Here is a 17,500-nt window from a genome sequence, read left to right as displayed (position 1 = left end):
GTGCGCTCCCACCCTGGCGCGCGCGAAGTTGGAAGTTGGGTTAATTGCCCGGGCGCGCACCTTCGCCAGGGTGGGCACCTTGGTGCGCACACCTTGGCTGGGCTGCGCACCAGGGCGGGCTCAAGATGGCACCAGCATTCCCTTTTTCTCACTATCTTTCAAAACGGAAATTTTAAAATCTCGTTTTTTTTTTGCCTTTTATGGAAATTAGTGAAGGCATCGCATCAAAGGTGCGCACCTCGCTGCCCACCTTGGTGTGCTCCGAGGTGCCCACCACGGTGCGCAACGCCGGTGCGAACCCGGGAGCGCCCCGATGTGTGCTCCAAGGTGCGGCGTGCACGAAGTCGGACCCCGGTTTGCCCCGGGTGCGCACCTCGCGTGCACCTTGGTGCGCACACCTTGGCTGGGTTGCGCGGCCTGGTGGGCACCATGGTGCGCACCAAGGAGCGCTCCGAAGTGTGCTCCAAGGTGCGGCGTGCACGAAGTCGGAGCCCGGTTTGCCCCGGGTACGCACCTCGCGTGCACCTTCGCCGGGGTGGGCACCTCGGCTGGGTTGCGCGCCCTGGTGCGCACCAAGGAGCGCTCCGAAGTGTGCTCCAAGGTGCGGCGTGCACGAAGTCGGAGCCCGGTTTGCCCCGGGTGCGCACCTTCGCCGCGGTGCGCACCATGGCGTGCACGAAGTCGGAGCCCGGTTTGCCCCGGGTGCGCACCTCGCGTGCACCTTCGGCGGGGTTGCGCGCCCTGGTGGGCACCATGGTGCGCACCAAGGAGCGCTCCGAAGTGTGCTCCAAGGTGCGGCGTGCACGAAGTCGGAGCCCGGTTTGCCCCGGGTGCGCACCTCGCGTGCACCTTCGGCGGGGTTGCGCGCCCTGGTGGGCACCATGGTGCGCACCAAGGAGCGCTCCGAAGTGTGCTCCAAGGTGCGGCGTGCACGAAGTCGGAGCCCGGTTTGCCCCGGGTGCGCACCTCGCGTGCACCTTCGCCGCGGTGGGCACCATGGCGTGCACGAAGTCGGAGCCCGGTTTGCCCCGGGTGCGCACCTCGCGTGCACCTTCGCCGGGGTGGGCACCTCGGCTGGGTTGCGCGCCCTGGTGCGCACCAAGGAGCGCTCCGAAGTGTGCTCCAAGGTGCGGCGTGCACGAAGTCGGAGCCCGGTTTGCCCCGGGTGCGCACCTCGCGTGCACCTTCGCCAGGGTGGGCACCTCGGTGCGCACACCTTCTCAATGTTTTCTTGCCTTTTCTGGAAATTGGTGAAGGCAGCGCATCAAAGGTGCGCACCTCGGTGTGCTCCGAGGTGCGAACCCGAGAGCGCTCCGAGGTGCCCACGAAGTCGAAAGTCGGGTTAATTGCATTGTTTTCCCCGGGTGCGCTCCGAGGTGCGCAACATCGGCGCGCACCAAGGAGGGCTCCGAAGTGTGCTCCAAGGTGCGCACGATGGCGTGCACCTCTGGTGCGCACGATTCGGAGCTCGGTTTGACCGGGGTGCGCACACCTTGGCTGGGTTGCGCACCTTTTGTGCGCTCCAAGGTGCGCACGAAGTCGGAGCTCGGTTTGCCCCGGGTGCGCACCTTCGCCAGGGTGCGCACCTTGATGCGCACGCCTTGGCTGGGCTGCGCACCTTGGTGGGCGCCATGGTGCGCACCTTTCGTGCGCTCCAAGGTGCGCACGAAGTCGGAGCTCGGTTTGCCCCGGGTGCGCACCTTGGTGGGCGCCATGGTGCACTCCGAGGTGCCCAAGATTGGTGCGCACCAAGGAGCGCTCCGAAGTGCGCTCCAAGGTGCGCGCGAAGTCGAAAGTTGGGTTAATTGTCCGGTTTGCCTCGGGTGCGCACCTTGCGTGCACCTTCGCCAGGGTGGGCGCCTTGGTGCGCACACCTTGGCTGGGCTGCGCACACCTTGGCACCCGCGTTTCCTTCATTTTAAATTTTTTTTTTTTACAATCTCTCAAGTGGGAAATTCTATAATCTCAACTTTTTTTGCCTTTTCAGGAAACTTTTGAATGGAGCGCATCATTGGTGCGCTCCGAAGTGTGCTCCAAAGCTCTCTCCAGCTGCGTGCACCTGCCCCGGCCGCGCACCCGGCCCCGCCCAGCTTCGCTCACCTGTCCCGGGCGTCTGGTGCGGAACCTTAGAGTAAGAAACATCACCGTGCACCTTGGCCAACGTGCGCGACTCGACCGAGCGCGCACTGGCCGAGGTGCACACCGATTTCACCTGGGTGCGCGCGCAGCACCTCGGGCGCATCGGGGTGCGCGCACAACGCCCGGGTTGCACCGTGGCCTGTGTGCTCGGGGCGCCTCGGGTGCGCGCTCGGTGTCGCCCCCGCGCGCGCGGTAGTGCGGGCAGCGCACCCCGGCCCGGCCCGGCCCCGACGAGAACGCAAACGGGCAAAAGGTTTATTCAAATAGCATTGCGACGCCCGGCGAAAAACTAAAAAAGGGTGCAACACCGGGACTTCCCGGGAGGTCACCCATCCCAGTACTACTCCGGCCCAAGCGCGCTTAACTGCGGAGTTCTGATGGGATCCGGTGCACTAACGCTGGTATGATCGCACCCGTTATGAGCTTGTCGCAGTGTGTACTTAGCAAACCGCGACCCACGTGCGAATCCACCCCGGCCACCCACCCCCGTCGAGGTGCACACCCTCCCTCGCGAAGTGCGCCCCGTTCGCCAAGTGTGAGCCCTGCCCGGGTGCGCGCACCTTGCTAGGGCGTCGGGTGTGCACCCGGCCCGGCCTACGTGCGTGCACCTGGAGGGGGCGTCGTGTGCGTGCAGTGTCCCGTCTGCAACGCGGTGCCCACACACCACCTCGGGCGCAACGACCTGCGCTCACATGTGGGCCGAGTGCACCTTGGTGCATGTTCGGGGCGCCTCGGGTGCACGCTCGATCTTGCCCTGGTGCACCAAGGCGCTCGGTTTGCCCCGGGTGCGCACTTGGTGCAAGGTGGGCACCCAAAATAGGGATCAAGCACCAAAACACAAGTTTCGGGATGCAAAATGGGACCCAAGGACCACAAATGCGTTCCAAGACCCATGATGGGTCCACGAGAACAAAAATGTGTTCCGAGACTTAATAAACAAATATTGGGTTTTAGGAGAAGAAACATGCTCTGATGCCCAAAACGAGAATCGACCCCGAAAAGGCCACAGGCCAAAAGTGGGATGCGAGACAAAAAAAAATGGGACCCGAGGACCAAAATTGGGTTCCCAGGTCGAAGACAGGGCAACCGGACAAGAAACGACCTCTAAGGCTCGAAATGAGTCCCGACGACTAAAACTTGACAAGAAGCACCCATCAGGCACCCAACTCGACACCCATGGGATGCCGACCCACCCGGGCTTCCACCTAGCACACCTTGGCACCCACCCACCCTCGCACCCAACCTCGCACCCAACTTAGCACCTTTGAACCCACATTGGCACTCACCCTGACCCTGGCACCTTGGAACCCACATTGGCACTCACCTTGACCCTGGCACCCACCTTTGCACTCACCTTGGGACCCACCCTGGCTCCCACCTCGGCACCCACCCAGACACCCACCTTGGTTCCTTGGCACCCACCTTGGATCCTTGGCACCCACCCCGACACCCACCTTGGCACGCAACTTGGCTACTTGCCACCCACCTTGGCTCCTTGACGCCCACCCCGACAACCACCCCGTGACCTACCCTGGCTAGGGTTGGTGCACACCCACCCTGGTGCCCACCTTGGCACCCACCCTATGACCCACCTTGGCACGCACCTTAGTACCCACCCCGTTACCCACCCTAGGACCCACCCCGTGACCCACCTTGGCCAGGGTGGGTGCACCCACCCTGGTGCCCACCTTGGCACCCACCCATCCTAGCACCCAGCCTGTGACCGGGCTTGGAACCCAACCTTGCACCCGCACCCGTCTTGGCCAGTGTGGGTGCGCACCCATCCTGGCACCCACGTTGTGACACACCCTTTAACCCACGCACCCTAGCACCCACGTTGGCACCCACCTTGGAACCCAACCTAGCAACTTGGCACCCACCCCGTGACCCACCTTGGCATCCACCATAGCAGTCGCCGACTTGGCACCCACCTCGGCACCCACCTTGACACTTGTGGACCCACCTTGCCACTCACCCTAGCATCGACCCATCCTAGCACCCACCCTGGCACCTTTGCACCCTAGCACTCACCCATCCTAGCACCTAACCTGTGACCCACCTTGACACTCACCCTCGCACCCACCTTGGAACCCAACCTAGCACCCACCCACCCTGACACCAACCCTAGCACCTACCCACCCTTGCACCCACCCTGTGACCCATCTTGGCACCCACCCATCCTACCACTCAACCTATCACCCACCTTCTCACCCACCTTGGCATCCACCTTAGCACCCACCCACACTGGCACCTTGGCACCCACCTCGGGCAAGGTGGGTGCACACCCACCCTGGCACCCAATTTAGAACCCACCGAGCATGTTACCCACCTTGGCACCCACATTGCAGCCCACCCTAGTACCCACCCTATGACCCACATTGGCATCCACACCCTAGCACCCAGGCACCTCGACACCCGCCTTGACACCCACCCTAGCACTGAACCTGTGACCCACCTTGGAACTCACCCTAGAACCCACCCACCCTGTGAACCACCTTGGCATCCACCTTAGCACCCACCCACCTTGGCACCCACTCTAGCACTCACCCATCCTAACACCCAACTTGTTACCCACCTTGGCACCCGCCCTCGCGTCCACCTTGAAACCCACCCTAGCACCCACCCACGCAGGAGCCCACCTTGGCACCCAACCTAACACCCACGCATCCTGGCACCCAACTTGTGACCCACCTTGGAACCCACCCTAGTACCCACCTTTGAACCCACTATATCACCAACCCACCTTGGCACCCACCCTATGACCCTCTTTGGAATCCACCCTAGCACGCACCCACCCTGGCACCCACCATGGAGCGCACCCTAGCACCCACCCACCTCGGCACGCACCTCAACACCCACCTTGGTGTGCGCACTGCGCCAACCTCTCAAAGACCCTATGTGGTGCGCTCCAAAGTGTACACCTTTGGTGCGCTCCAAGGTGCGCACCTTTGGTGCACACCGAGGTGCACACCAAAGTGTGCACCGAGGTGAGCACCAAAGTGCACTCCAGGGTGCACACCAAGGCGTGCACCTTTGGTGCGGTCAATGCAAACGAATTCGGAAGTTGGGGTCGATGTCCTAATCGCTGCTGCAGACTACACGTATGAGAATCGGACAAATAGCTTTATATAGGGGAGGTGTTGCGTTTGATGGGTCGACTCCCCTGGTTGTGTGCACTGCACCAACTTCAAAGACCCTGTCTTGTTTAAGAAGTCAAAAGTTGGGGTGGATGTCCTAATCATTGCTGCAGTCTACGCATGTATGAGAATCAGACAAATAGCTTATATAGGGGAGGTGTTGCATTCGGTGGGTTGACTCCCCTGGTTGTGCGCACTGCGCCAACCTCAAAGACCCCGCATAGCAGAAGAAGTCGGAAGTCGGATTTTGGTGAGCACCAAGGCGTGCACCTTTGGTGCGGTCAACGCAGACGAATTCAGAAGTTGGGGTGGATGTCCTAATCGTTGTTGCAGGCTACACATGTATGAGAATCAGACAAATAGCTTATATAGGGGAGGTGTTGGGTTTGATGGGTCAACTCCCTTGGTTGTGCGCATTACGCCAACCTCAAAGACCTTGTTTTCGTTAAGAAGTCAAAAGTTGGGGTCAATGTCCTAATGGCTCCTGCAGGCTACACATGTATGAGAATCGGACAAATAGCTTATATAGGGGAGGTGTTGGGTTTGATGGGTCGACTCCCCTGGTTGTGCGCATTACGTCAACCTCAAAGACCTTGTTTTCGTTAAGAAGTCAAAAGTTGGGGTCGATGTCCTAATTGCTCCTGTAGACTACACATGTATGAGAATCAGACAAATAGCTTATATAGGGGAGGTGTTGGGTTTGATGGGTTGACTCCCCTAGTTGTTCGCATTACACCAACCTCAAAGACCTTGTTTTCGTTTAGAAGCCGAAAGTTGGGGTCGATGTCCTAATTGCTCCTGCAGGCTACGCATGTATGAGAATCAGACAAATAGCTTATATAGGGGAGGTGTTGGGTTTGATGGGTCGACTCCCCTGGTTGTGCGCATTGCGCCAACCTCAAAGACCCTGCATTGCGGATGAAGTCGAAAGTCAGAGTTTGGTGTGCTACAAGGTGTGGTCGAAGGTGCTCACCTAGGTGTGCACCTTTGGAGCACAGGAAAAGTGCCCTCCAAAAGTGCGCACCTTTGGAGTGCACAAAAGTGCCCTCCAAAAGTGCGCACCTTTGGAGCGCAGAAAAGTGCCCTCCAAAAAGTGCCCTCCAAAAGTGCGCACCTTTGGAGCGCAGAAAAGTGCCCTCCAAAAAGTGCCCTCCAAAAGTGCGCACCTTTGGAGCGCAGAAAAGTGCCCTCCAAAAAGTGCCCTCCAAAAGTGCGCACCTTTGGAGCGCAGAAAAGTGCCCTCCAAAAGTGCGCACCTTTGGAGCGCAGAAAAGTGCCCTCCAAAAAGTGCCCTCCAAAAGTGCGCACCTTTGGAGCGCAGAAAAGTGCCCTCCAAAAAGTGCCCTCCAAAAGTGCGCACCTTTGGAGCGCAGAAAAGTGCCCTCCAAAAAGTGCCCTCCAAAAGTGCGCACCTTTGGAGCGCAGAAAAGTGCCCTCCAAAAAGTGCCCTCCAAAAGTGCGCACCTTTGGAGCGCAGAAAAGTGCCCTCCAAAAAGTGCCCTCCAAAAGTGCGCACCTTTGGAGCGCAGAAAAGTGCCCTCCAAAAGTGCGCACCTTTGGAGCGCACAAAAGTGCCCTCCAAAAGTGCGCACTTTTGGTGCGCACCAAGGCGCTGGTTCGGTCGTTGCAGGCGAGTTCGGAAGTTGGGGTCGATGTCCTGAGCGGAGGTGCAAACTACACAGGTGTCGGAATCGGACAAATAGCTTATATAGGGGAGGTGTATGCTTCGATGGGTCGACTCCCCAGGTTGAGCGCACCGCGCCAACCTCAAAGACCCTACGGTATGGATGAAGTCGGAAGTTGGGTCCGATGACCAATTCGATTAGTAGGTATGCTCATGAGGTCGGAATTTGGGTCCGATGACCTGCCATGTGCAGGAAGGCGAATGTTGACACTGTGCGTTGCAAGGTGCACACCAAGGCGCTGGTGCGGTCTTTTTAGTCGAGTTCGGAAGTTGGGGTCGATGTCCTGATCGGAGGTGCAAGCTACACAGGTGTGGGAATCGGACAAATAGCTTATATAGGGGAGGTGTATGCTTCGTTGGGTCGACTCCCCGGGTTGAGCGCACCGCGCCAACCTCAAAGACCCTACGGTATGGATGAAGTCGGAAGTTGGGTCCGATGACCGATTCGATATGTAGGCATACTCGCGAGGTCGGAATTTGGGTCCGATGACCTGCCACGTGCAGGAAGGCGAATGTTGGCACTGTGCGTTGCAAGGTGCGCACCAAGGCGCTGGTTCGGTCGTTGGAGGCGAGTTCGGAAGTTGGGGTCGATGTCTTGATCGGAGGTGCAAACTACACAGGTGTGGGAATCGGACAAATAGCTTATATAGGGGAGGTGTATGCTTCGTTGGGTCGACTCCCCGGGTTGAGCGCACCGCGCCAACCTCAAAGACCCTACGGTATGGATGAAGTCGGAAGTTGGGTCCGATGACCGATTCGATATGTAGGCATACTCGCGAGGTCGGAATTTGGGTCCGATGACCTGCCATGTGCAGGAAGGCGAATGTTGGGACTGTGCGTCGCAAGGTGCGCACCAAGGCGCTGGTGCCGTCGTTGCAGTCGAGTTCGGAAGTTGGGGTCGATGTCCTGGTCAGAGGTGCAAACTACACAGGTGTGGGAATCGGACAAATAGCTTATATAGGGGAGGTGTATGCTTCGATGGGTCGACTCCCTGGGTTGAGCGCACCGCGCCAACCTCAAAGACCCTACAGTATGGATGAAGTCGGAAGTTGGGTCCGATGACCGATTCGATATGTAGGCATATTGGCGAGGTCTGAATTTGTGTCCGATGACCTGCCATGCGCAGGAAGGCGGAATTTGGGTCCGATGACCGAGTTGATGGCGTGCCATGCGCAGAAAGGCGGAATTTGGGTCCGATGACCGAGTTGATGTTGATGGCCCGCCATGCACAGGAAGGCGGAATTTGGGTCCGATGACCGATTTGAAGGCGTGCCATACGCAAAAAGGCGGAGTTTGGGTCCGATGACCGAGTTGATATTGATGGCCCGCCATGCGCAGGAAGGCGGAATTTGGGTCCGATGACCTGACATACGCATGGAGTCCGACTCGGGGGCCGATGTTCGATTCGATGACTTGCATTGTGGGTAAAGTCGGAAGTTGTGGTCTTTGACCCGATTCGATGACCAGACTTCGGCTGCTTGAGAATCGGACAAATAACTTATATAGGGGAGGTAGTGTTCTCGAGCATCCTCCCCCCGTGCCCGTTTATGTCGATTGATGCTGGTGCTCGACTGGTTGGAGCGCTCGGATGCAAAAATCTTGCACCAGGATTTATCGATTGTGATGGACACGGCAAGTCTCCTGATTGCTATGCAGGAGCTCATCGTGAATCTCTATGCGGCCTTGGTATGGACTCGACCTGCGGAATGGTTCGGCAATGGTAGTCGCTCCAACACGTCCTTGCAATGGCCACAGAGGTGATTCGACTAGAGCTCCAGTCTAGCTTTTGGGTTGCTTGGCGGACTGGTATAGCCGCGATCGAGTTCCGGCCATGAACGTTTTAGATAGCTCTTGGGCTTTCTGGGACGGAAGTCGGAAGTTTGGGCTGTTGTCCGATTTGATGACCATTCTTCGGATGTGTGAGAATCGGACAAATAACTTATATAGGGGACTGTGTTGTCTCACGCAGCCCCCTCCGTGCCCCTCTATCTCGACCGATGTTGGTGCTTGAAAGGGTTGGGATCGCTCGGATTTATAAACGTGCACCACCATTTGTCGAGTGTGAGGGACGCGGCAGGTCTCCTAAATGCTATGCGGGCGCTCTCTGAGAATCTCTATCCGGCCTCGACACAGACTAGTCTTGCTGAATGGTTTGGCACTGGTAGTCGATCCAACACGTCGTTGTTGTGGCCGCCTAGGCGATTCGATTCGAGCCCCCGTCTAGCTTTTGGGTTGCTTGGCGGATTTTGCCCTATCCGCAAGTGAGCTCGGTCCCTAAACGTTCGAGAAACCCGATTGCTATGCGCCGACTCTCTTTCTTGCGAGCCTCCATCTAGCTTTTGGGTCTCTACGGAACGGAAGTCGGAATCTGGGACCGTTGTTTGATTCGACGAGGCAGACTACGGTTGTGCGAGAATCGGACAAATAACTTATATAGGGGAGGTGTTGACTGGAGCATTCTCCCCCGTGCCCCTCTAACTCGACCAATGCTGGCGCTCGAACGGTGGTAGCGCTCGGATTTTCATTGAGCGCCAGCATTGGTCGATTTAGAGGGGCATGCGAGATTCCCGAATGCTATGCGAGGGCTCTAACGGAAATGTCTATTGGTTTCGGTATGGATGCAATTGCGAGTGGTTCGGCAAAGGTAGTCGTTCCGATGCGTCCATGTCGTGGCCAAATCGATAATTCGATTTGAGCCCTCGTATAGCATTTGGGTCTCTCGATGTGATTCCGCATTCCAGTCCCTTTGGGCACTGCTTGAGCCGCATCCCAGGGGGTTCCCTTCCCAATAATCTGCCTCGCAACCCGATTGCTATGCGGTGAGGCTCCTCGGCCGCCTCGGAACTATCTGTGTATCAGACGCATCGCGGGATAAGGGGTTGGCAACGGTAGTCGCCCCAAGCGCGTCCGATGCTTGGACCATTCCGAGGCGGCCCTGAAGCCTCTTCCGTCTAGCCGTTGGGTCCTTCTCGCCGCATCCCTCGCCTCGCACCCCGATTGCTATGCGGTGAGGCTCCTCGGCCGCCTCGGAACTATCTGTGTATCGGACGCGTCGCGGGATAAGGGGTTGTCACTGGTAGTCGCCCCAAGCGCGTCCGATGCTTGGACCATTCCGAGGCGGCCCTGAAGCCTCTTCCGTCTAGCCGTTGGGTCCTTCTCGCCGCATCCCTCGCCTCGCACCCCGATTGCTATGCGGTGAGGCTCCTCGGCCGCCTCGGAACTATCTGTGTATCGGACGCGTCGCGGGATAAGGGGTTGTCATTGGTAGTCGCCCCAAGCGCGTCCGATGCTTGGACCATTCCGAGGCGGCCCTGAAGCCTCTTCCGTCTAGCCGTTGGGTCCTTCTCGCCGCATCCCTCGCCTCGCACCCCGATTGCTATGCGGTGAGGCTCCTCGGTCGCCTTGGAACTATCTGTGTATCGGACGCGTCGCGGGATAAGGGGTTGTCACTGGTAGTCGCCCCAAGCGCGTCCGATGCTTAGACCATTCCGAGGCGGACCCGAAGCCTCTTCCGTCTAGCCGTTGGGTCCTTCTCGCCGCATCCTTCGCCTCGCACCCCGATTGCTATGCGGTGAGGCTCCTCGGCCGCCTCGGAACTATCTGTGTATCGGACGCGTCGCGGGATAAGGGGTTGTCACTGGTAGTCGCCCCAAGCGCGTCCGATGCTTGGACCATTCCGAGGCGGACCCGAAGCCTCTTCCGTCTAGCCGTTGGGTCCTTCTCGCCGCATCCCTCGCCTCGCACCCCGATTGCTATGCGGTGAGGCTCCTCGGCCGCCTTGGAACTATCTGTGTATCGGACGCGTCGCGGGATAAGGGGTTGTCACTGGTAGTCGCCCCAAGCGCGTCCGATGCTTGGACCATTCCGAGGCGGACCCGAAGCCTCTTCCGTCTAGCCGTTGGGTCCTTCTCGCCGCATCCCTCGCCTCGCACCTCGATTGCTATGCGGTGAGGCTCCTCGGCCGCCTTGGAACTATCTGTGTATCGGACGCGTCGCGGGATAAGGGGTTGTCACTGGTAGTCGCCCCAAGCGCGTCCGATGCTTGGACCATTCCGAGGCGGACCCGAAGCCTCTTCCGTCTAGCCGTTGGGTCCTTCTCGCCGCATCCCTCGCCTCGCACCCCGATTGCTATGCGGTGAGGCTCCTCGGCCGCCTTGGAACTATCTGTGTATCGGACGCGTCGCGGGATAAGGGGTTGTCACTGGTAGTCGCCCCAAGCGCGTCCGATGCTTGGACCATTCCGAGGCGGCCCCGAAGCCTCTTCCGTGTAGCCGTTGGGTCCTTCTCGCCGCATCCCTCGCCTCGCACCCCGATTGCTATGCGGTGAGGCTCCTCGGCCGCCTTGGAACTATCTGTGTATCGGACGCGTCGCGGGATAAGGGGTTGTCACTGGTAGTCGCCCCAAGCGCGTCCGATGCTTGGACCATTCCGAGGCGGCCCCGAAGCCTCTTCCGTGTAGCCGTTGGGTCCTTCTCGCCGCATCCCTCGCCTCGCACCCCGATTGCTATGCGGTGAGGCTCCTCGGCCGCCTTGGAACTATCTGTGTATCGGACGCGTCGCGGGATAAGGGGTTGTCACTGGTAGTCGCCCCAAGCGCGTCCGATGCTTGGACCATTCCGAGGCGGACCTGAAGCCTCTTCCCTCTAGCCGTTGGGGCTTTCTCGCCGCATCCCTCGCCTCGCACCCTGATTGCTATGCTGTGAGGCTCCTCGGCCGCCTTGGAACTATCTGTGTATCGGACGCATCGCGGGATAAGGGGTTGGCAGTGGTAGTCGCCCCAAGCGCATCCGATGCTTGGACCATTCCGAGGCGGCCCTGCAGCCTCTTCCGTCTAGCCGTTGGGGCCATCTCGCCGCATCCCCCACCTCGCACCACGATTGCTATGCGGTGAGGCTCCTTGGCCGCCTCGGAACTATCTGTGTATCGGACGCATCGCGGGATAAGGGGTTGTCACTGGTAGTCGCCCCAAGCGCGTCCGATGCTTGGACTATTCCGAGGCGGCCCTGCAGCCTCTTCCGTCTAGCCGTTGGGGCCATCTCGCTGCATCCCCCACCTCCTCGGCCGCCTCGGAACTATCTGTGTATCGGACGCATCGCGGGATAAGGGGTTGGCAGTGGTAGTCGCCCCAAGCGCGTCCGATGCTTGGACTATTCCGAGGCAGCCCTGCAGCCTCTTCCGTCTAGCCTTTGGGGCCATCTCGCCGCATCCCTCGCCTCGCACCCCGATTGCTATGCGGTGAGGCTCCTCGGCCGCCTGGGAACTATCTTCGTATCGGACGCATCGCGGGATAAGGGGTTGTCACTGGTAGTCGCCCCAAGCGCGTCCGATGCTTGGACTATTCCGAGGCGGCCCTGTGGCCTCTTCCGTCTAGCCGTTGGGGCCATCTCGCCGCATCCCCCACCTCGCACCCCGATTGCTATGCGGTGAGGCTCTTCGGCCGCCTTGGAACTATCTTCGTATCGGACGCATTGCGGGATAAGGGGTTGTCACTGGTAGTGGCCCCAAGCGCGTCCGATGCTTGGACTATTCCGAGGCGGCCCTGCAGCCTCTTCCGTCTAGCCGTTGGGGCCATCTCGCCGCATCCCCCACCTCGCACCCCGATTGCTATGCGGTGAGGCTCCTCGGCCGCCTCGGAACTATCTGTGTATCGGACGCGTCGCGGGATAAGGGGTTGTCACTGGTAGTCGCCCCAAGCGCGTCCGATGCTTGGACCATTCCGAGGCGGCCCTGAAGCCTCTTCCGTCTAGCCGTTGGGTCCTTCTCGCCGCATCCCTCGCCTCGCACCCCGATTGCTATGCGGTGAGGCTCCTCGGCCGCCTCGGAACTATCTGTGTATCGGACGCGTCGCGGGATAAGGGGTTGTCATTGGTAGTCGCCCCAAGCGCGTCCGATGCTTGGACCATTCCGAGGCGGCCCTGAAGCCTCTTCCGTCTAGCCGTTGGGTCCTTCTCGCCGCATCCCTCGCCTCGCACCCCGATTGCTATGCGGTGAGGCTCCTCGGCCGCCTCGGAACTATCTGTGTATCGGACGCGTCGCGGGATAAGGGGTTGTCACTGGTAGTCGCCCCAAGCGCGTCCGATGCTTGGACCATTCCGAGGCGGCCCTGAAGCCTCTTCCGTCTAGCCGTTGGGTCCTTCTCGCCGCATCCCTCGCCTCGCACCCCGATTGCTATGCGGTGAGGCTCCTCGGCCGCCTCGGAACTATCTGTGTATCGGACGCGTCGCGGGATAAGGGGTTGTCACTGGTAGTCGCCCCAAGCGCGTTCGATGCTTGGACCATTCCGAGGCGGCCCTGAAGCCTCTTCCGTCTAGCCGTTGGGTCCTTCTCGCCGCATCCCTCGCCTCGCACCCCGATTGCTATGCGGTGAGGCTCCTCGGCCGCCTTGGAACTATCTGTGTATCGGACGCGTCGCGGGATAAGGGGTTGTCACTGGTAGTCGCCCCAAGCGCGTCCGATGCTTGGACCATTCCGAGGCGGACCCGAAGCCTCTTCCGTCTAGCCGTTGGGTCCTTCTCGCCGCATCCTTCGCCTCGCACCCCGATTGCTATGCGGTGAGGCTCCTCGGCCGCCTCGGAACTATCTGTGTATCGGACGCGTCGCGGGATAAGGGGTTGTCACTGGTAGTCGCCCCAAGCGCGTCCGATGCTTGGACCATTCCGAGGCGGACCCGAAGCCTCTTCCGTCTAGCCGTTGGGTCCTTCTTGCCGCATCCCTCGCCTCGCACCCCGATTGCTATGCGGTGAGGCTCCTCGGCCGCCTTGGAACTATCTGTGTATCGGACGCGTCGCGGGATAAGGGGTTGTCACTGGTAGTCGCCCCAAGCGCGTCCGATGCTTGGACCATTCCGAGGCGGACCCGAAGCCTCTTCCGTCTAGCCGTTGGGTCCTTCTCGCCGCATCCCTCGCCTCGCACCCCGATTGCTATGCGGTGAGGCTCCTCGGCCGCCTTGGAACTATCTGTGTATCGGACGCGTCGCGGGATAAGGGGTTGTCACTGGTAGTCGCCCCAAGCGCGTCCGATGCTTGGACCATTCCGAGGCGGACCCGAAGCCTCTTCCGTCTAGCCGTTGGGTCCTTCTCGCCGCATCCCTCGCCTCGCACCCCGATTGCTATGCGGTGAGGCTCCTCGGCCGCCTTGGAACTATCTGTGTATCGGACGCGTCGCGGGATAAGGGGTTGTCACTGGTAGTCGCCCCAAGCGCGTCCGATGCTTGGACCATTCCGAGGCGGCCCCGAAGCCTCTTCCGTGTAGCCGTTGGGTCCTTCTCGCCGCATCCCTCGCCTCGCACCCCGATTGCTATGCGGTGAGGCTCCTCGGCCGCCTTGGAACTATCTGTGTATCGGACGCGTCGCGGGATAAGGGGTTGTCACTGGTAGTCGCCCCAAGCGCGTCCGATGCTTGGACCATTCCGAGGCGGCCCCGAAGCCTCTTCCGTGTAGCCGTTGGGTCCTTCTCGCCGCATCCCTCGCCTCGCACCCCGATTGCTATGCGGTGAGGCTCCTCGGCCGCCTTGGAACTATCTGTGTATCGGACGCGTCGCGGGATAAGGGGTTGTCACTGGTAGTCGCCCCAAGCGCGTCCGATGCTTGGACCATTCCGAGGCGGACCTGAAGCCTCTTCCCTCTAGCCGTTGGGGCTTTCTCGCCGCATCCCTCGCCTCGCACCCTGATTGCTATGCTGTGAGGCTCCTCGGCCGCCTTGGAACTATCTGTGTATCGGACGCATCGCGGGATAAGGGGTTGGCAGTGGTAGTCGCCCCAAGCGCATCCGATGCTTGGACCATTCCGAGGCGGCCCTGCAGCCTCTTCCGTCTAGCCGTTGGGGCCATCTCGCCGCATCCCCCACCTCGCACCACGATTGCTATGCGGTGAGGCTCCTTGGCCGCCTCGGAACTATCTGTGTATCGGACGCATCGCGGGATAAGGGGTTGTCACTGGTAGTCGCCCCAAGCGCGTCCGATGCTTGGACTATTCCGAGGCGGCCCTGCAGCCTCTTCCGTCTAGCCGTTGGGGCCATCTCGCTGCATCCCCCACCTCCTCGGCCGCCTCGGAACTATCTGTGTATCGGACGCATCGCGGGATAAGGGGTTGGCAGTGGTAGTCGCCCCAAGCGCGTCCGATGCTTGGACTATTCCGAGGCAGCCCTGCAGCCTCTTCCGTCTAGCCTTTGGGGCCATCTCGCCGCATCCCTCGCCTCGCACCCCGATTGCTATGCGGTGAGGCTCCTCGGCCGCCTGGGAACTATCTTCGTATCGGACGCATCGCGGGATAAGGGGTTGTCACTGGTAGTCGCCCCAAGCGCGTCCGATGCTTGGACTATTCCGAGGCGGCCCTGTGGCCTCTTCCGTCTAGCCGTTGGGGCCATCTCGCCGCATCCCCCACCTCGCACCCCGATTGCTATGCGGTGAGGCTCTTCGGCCGCCTTGGAACTATCTTCGTATCGGACGCATTGCGGGATAAGGGGTTGTCACTGGTAGTGGCCCCAAGCGCGTCCGATGCTTGGACTATTCCGAGGCGGCCCTGCAGCCTCTTCCGTCTAGCCGTTGGGGCCATCTCGCCGCATCCCCCACCTCGCACCCCGATTGCTATGCGGTGAGGCTCCTCGGCCGCCTCGGAACTATCTGTGTATCGGACGCGTCGCGGGATAAGGGGTTGTCACTGGTAGTCGCCCCAAGCGCGTCCGATGCTTGGACCATTCCGAGGCGGCCCTGAAGCCTCTTCCGTCTAGCCGTTGGGTCCTTCTCGCCGCATCCCTCGCCTCGCACCCCGATTGCTATGCGGTGAGGCTCCTCGGCCGCCTCGGAACTATCTGTGTATCGGACGCGTCGCGGGATAAGGGGTTGTCATTGGTAGTCGCCCCAAGCGCGTCCGATGCTTGGACCATTCCGAGGCGGCCCTGAAGCCTCTTCCGTCTAGCCGTTGGGTCCTTCTCGCCGCATCCCTCGCCTCGCACCCCGATTGCTATGCGGTGAGGCTCCTCGGCCGCCTTGGAACCATCTGTGTATCGGACGCATCGCGGGATAAGGGGTTGGCACTGGCAGTCGCCCCAAGCGCGTCCGATGCTTGGACCATTCCGAGGTGGCCCTGAAGCCTCTTCCGTCTAGCCGTTGGGGCCTTCCCGCCCCATCCCTCGCCTCGCACCCCGATTGATATGCGGTGAGGCTCCTCGGCCGCCTTGGAACTATCTGTGTATCGGACGCATCGCGGGATAAGGGGTTGGCACTGGTAGTCGTCCCAATCGCATCCGATGCTTGGACCATTCCGAGGCGGCCCTGCAGCCTCTTCCGTTTAGCCGTCGGGGCCTTCCCGCCGCATCCCTCGCCTCGCATCCCGATTCCTATGCGGTGAGTCTTCTCGGCCGCCGCGGAACTATACCTGTTATTGCTACTGCATCCTTCGGCTGGTAACCTCCTCTGCCGCCTTGGAACGTTCTCTTTGTCGGACGCGTCGCGGGATAAGGGGTTGGCACTGGTAGTCGCCCCAAGCGCGCCCGATGCATAGACCGCTCCGAGTCGACCTTGCTTTCAGCCTCTCACATGCATAGACCTCTCTGAGTCGACCCTGCAGCCTCTCACGTTTAGCCTTTGGAATCTCGCCTCACAACATGATTGCTATCCTTGATGCATCCCTTGCCTCGAGCCCTGATTGCTTTCTTGGCTGCATCCCTCCTCTCCTCACAGCCCGGTTGTCATCACTGCTTCATCCGTCGCTTCATGCATTCTGGCTGCTGGGCCCTTCCCACCGCACACCTCGATTGCTATCTCTTCTGCATCACACACCCCGATTGCTATCTCTGCTACATCCCTCGGCTCTCACTTCTGCATCCTTCGCCTCACACCTCGATTGCTATCAATGCTGCATCCGTAACCTCACACCCCGATTGCTATGCGGGGAGGCTCCTTGGCCGCCTTGGAAATTTCTGTGTGTCGGACGCACCGCGGGATAAGGGGTTGGCACTGGTAGTCGCCCCAAGTGCGCCCGATTCTTAGACCGCTTCGAGGTGACCTCGTAGCCTCTTTCGTCCAGGCTTCCTGCCTTCAACGCCCTTTTTACACCTCGATTGCTATGCGCGGGCTCGTTGGCGTCTATCACCTCTCTGCGAAGAGTGGCACGATGATTGTTGGGGTAAATCGTAGCAGTCCGATCTCTGGCCTTGGGCCATTGTGAGGGCTGATCGATTTCCTGTGCGCATCTCGTGTTCGCCCAGTAACAGACTCGACGACTTGTAATCGGTCTTGTTCCCGATTGTTCCTGGAGGTAGTCTTCGGAACTCTTGGATTTGACCTGTCACTCGAACTGTCCTCTTCCGAGGATGCTTGTGTGTGTGTGCTTGTGCCATTTCCTTGGCGGTATTAACGAGATATTAAAGAGCGGAGTGAGCGCCTCGCCCAGCTATGTTTGGGGCTCTCACTCCCTTACCCGGTGTGCGACCGCTTTGCACGTAGGTTGCGGAGCATCGCGACTCTTTCGATGTTTGGCGGTTGTCTTCCGGTGATGCGTTGGTCCCGAAGTGCACGTTACTAGCATTTCTGCCATTGTTC

General features: G+C 60.1%; 1 non-coding gene across 1 annotated transcript; it reads right to left on the bottom strand.

Moving 5' to 3' along the window:
* Window positions 1-2,435: 2,435 nt before the first annotated feature.
* On the bottom strand, window positions 2,436-2,554 carry LOC131866492 (5S ribosomal RNA). Its single transcript, XR_009365098.1, has one exon. It is a non-coding gene; the product is annotated as a 5S ribosomal RNA (ribosomal RNA).
* Between the last annotated feature and the right edge of the window lie 14,946 nt (window positions 2,555-17,500).

This window comes from Cryptomeria japonica, unplaced genomic scaffold (assembly GCF_030272615.1).
Source record: "Cryptomeria japonica unplaced genomic scaffold, Sugi_1.0 HiC_scaffold_148, whole genome shotgun sequence".
Classification (NCBI taxonomy): Eukaryota; Viridiplantae; Streptophyta; class Pinopsida; order Cupressales; family Cupressaceae; genus Cryptomeria; species Cryptomeria japonica.
This window is presented reverse-complemented; position numbering and strand designations above follow the sequence as displayed.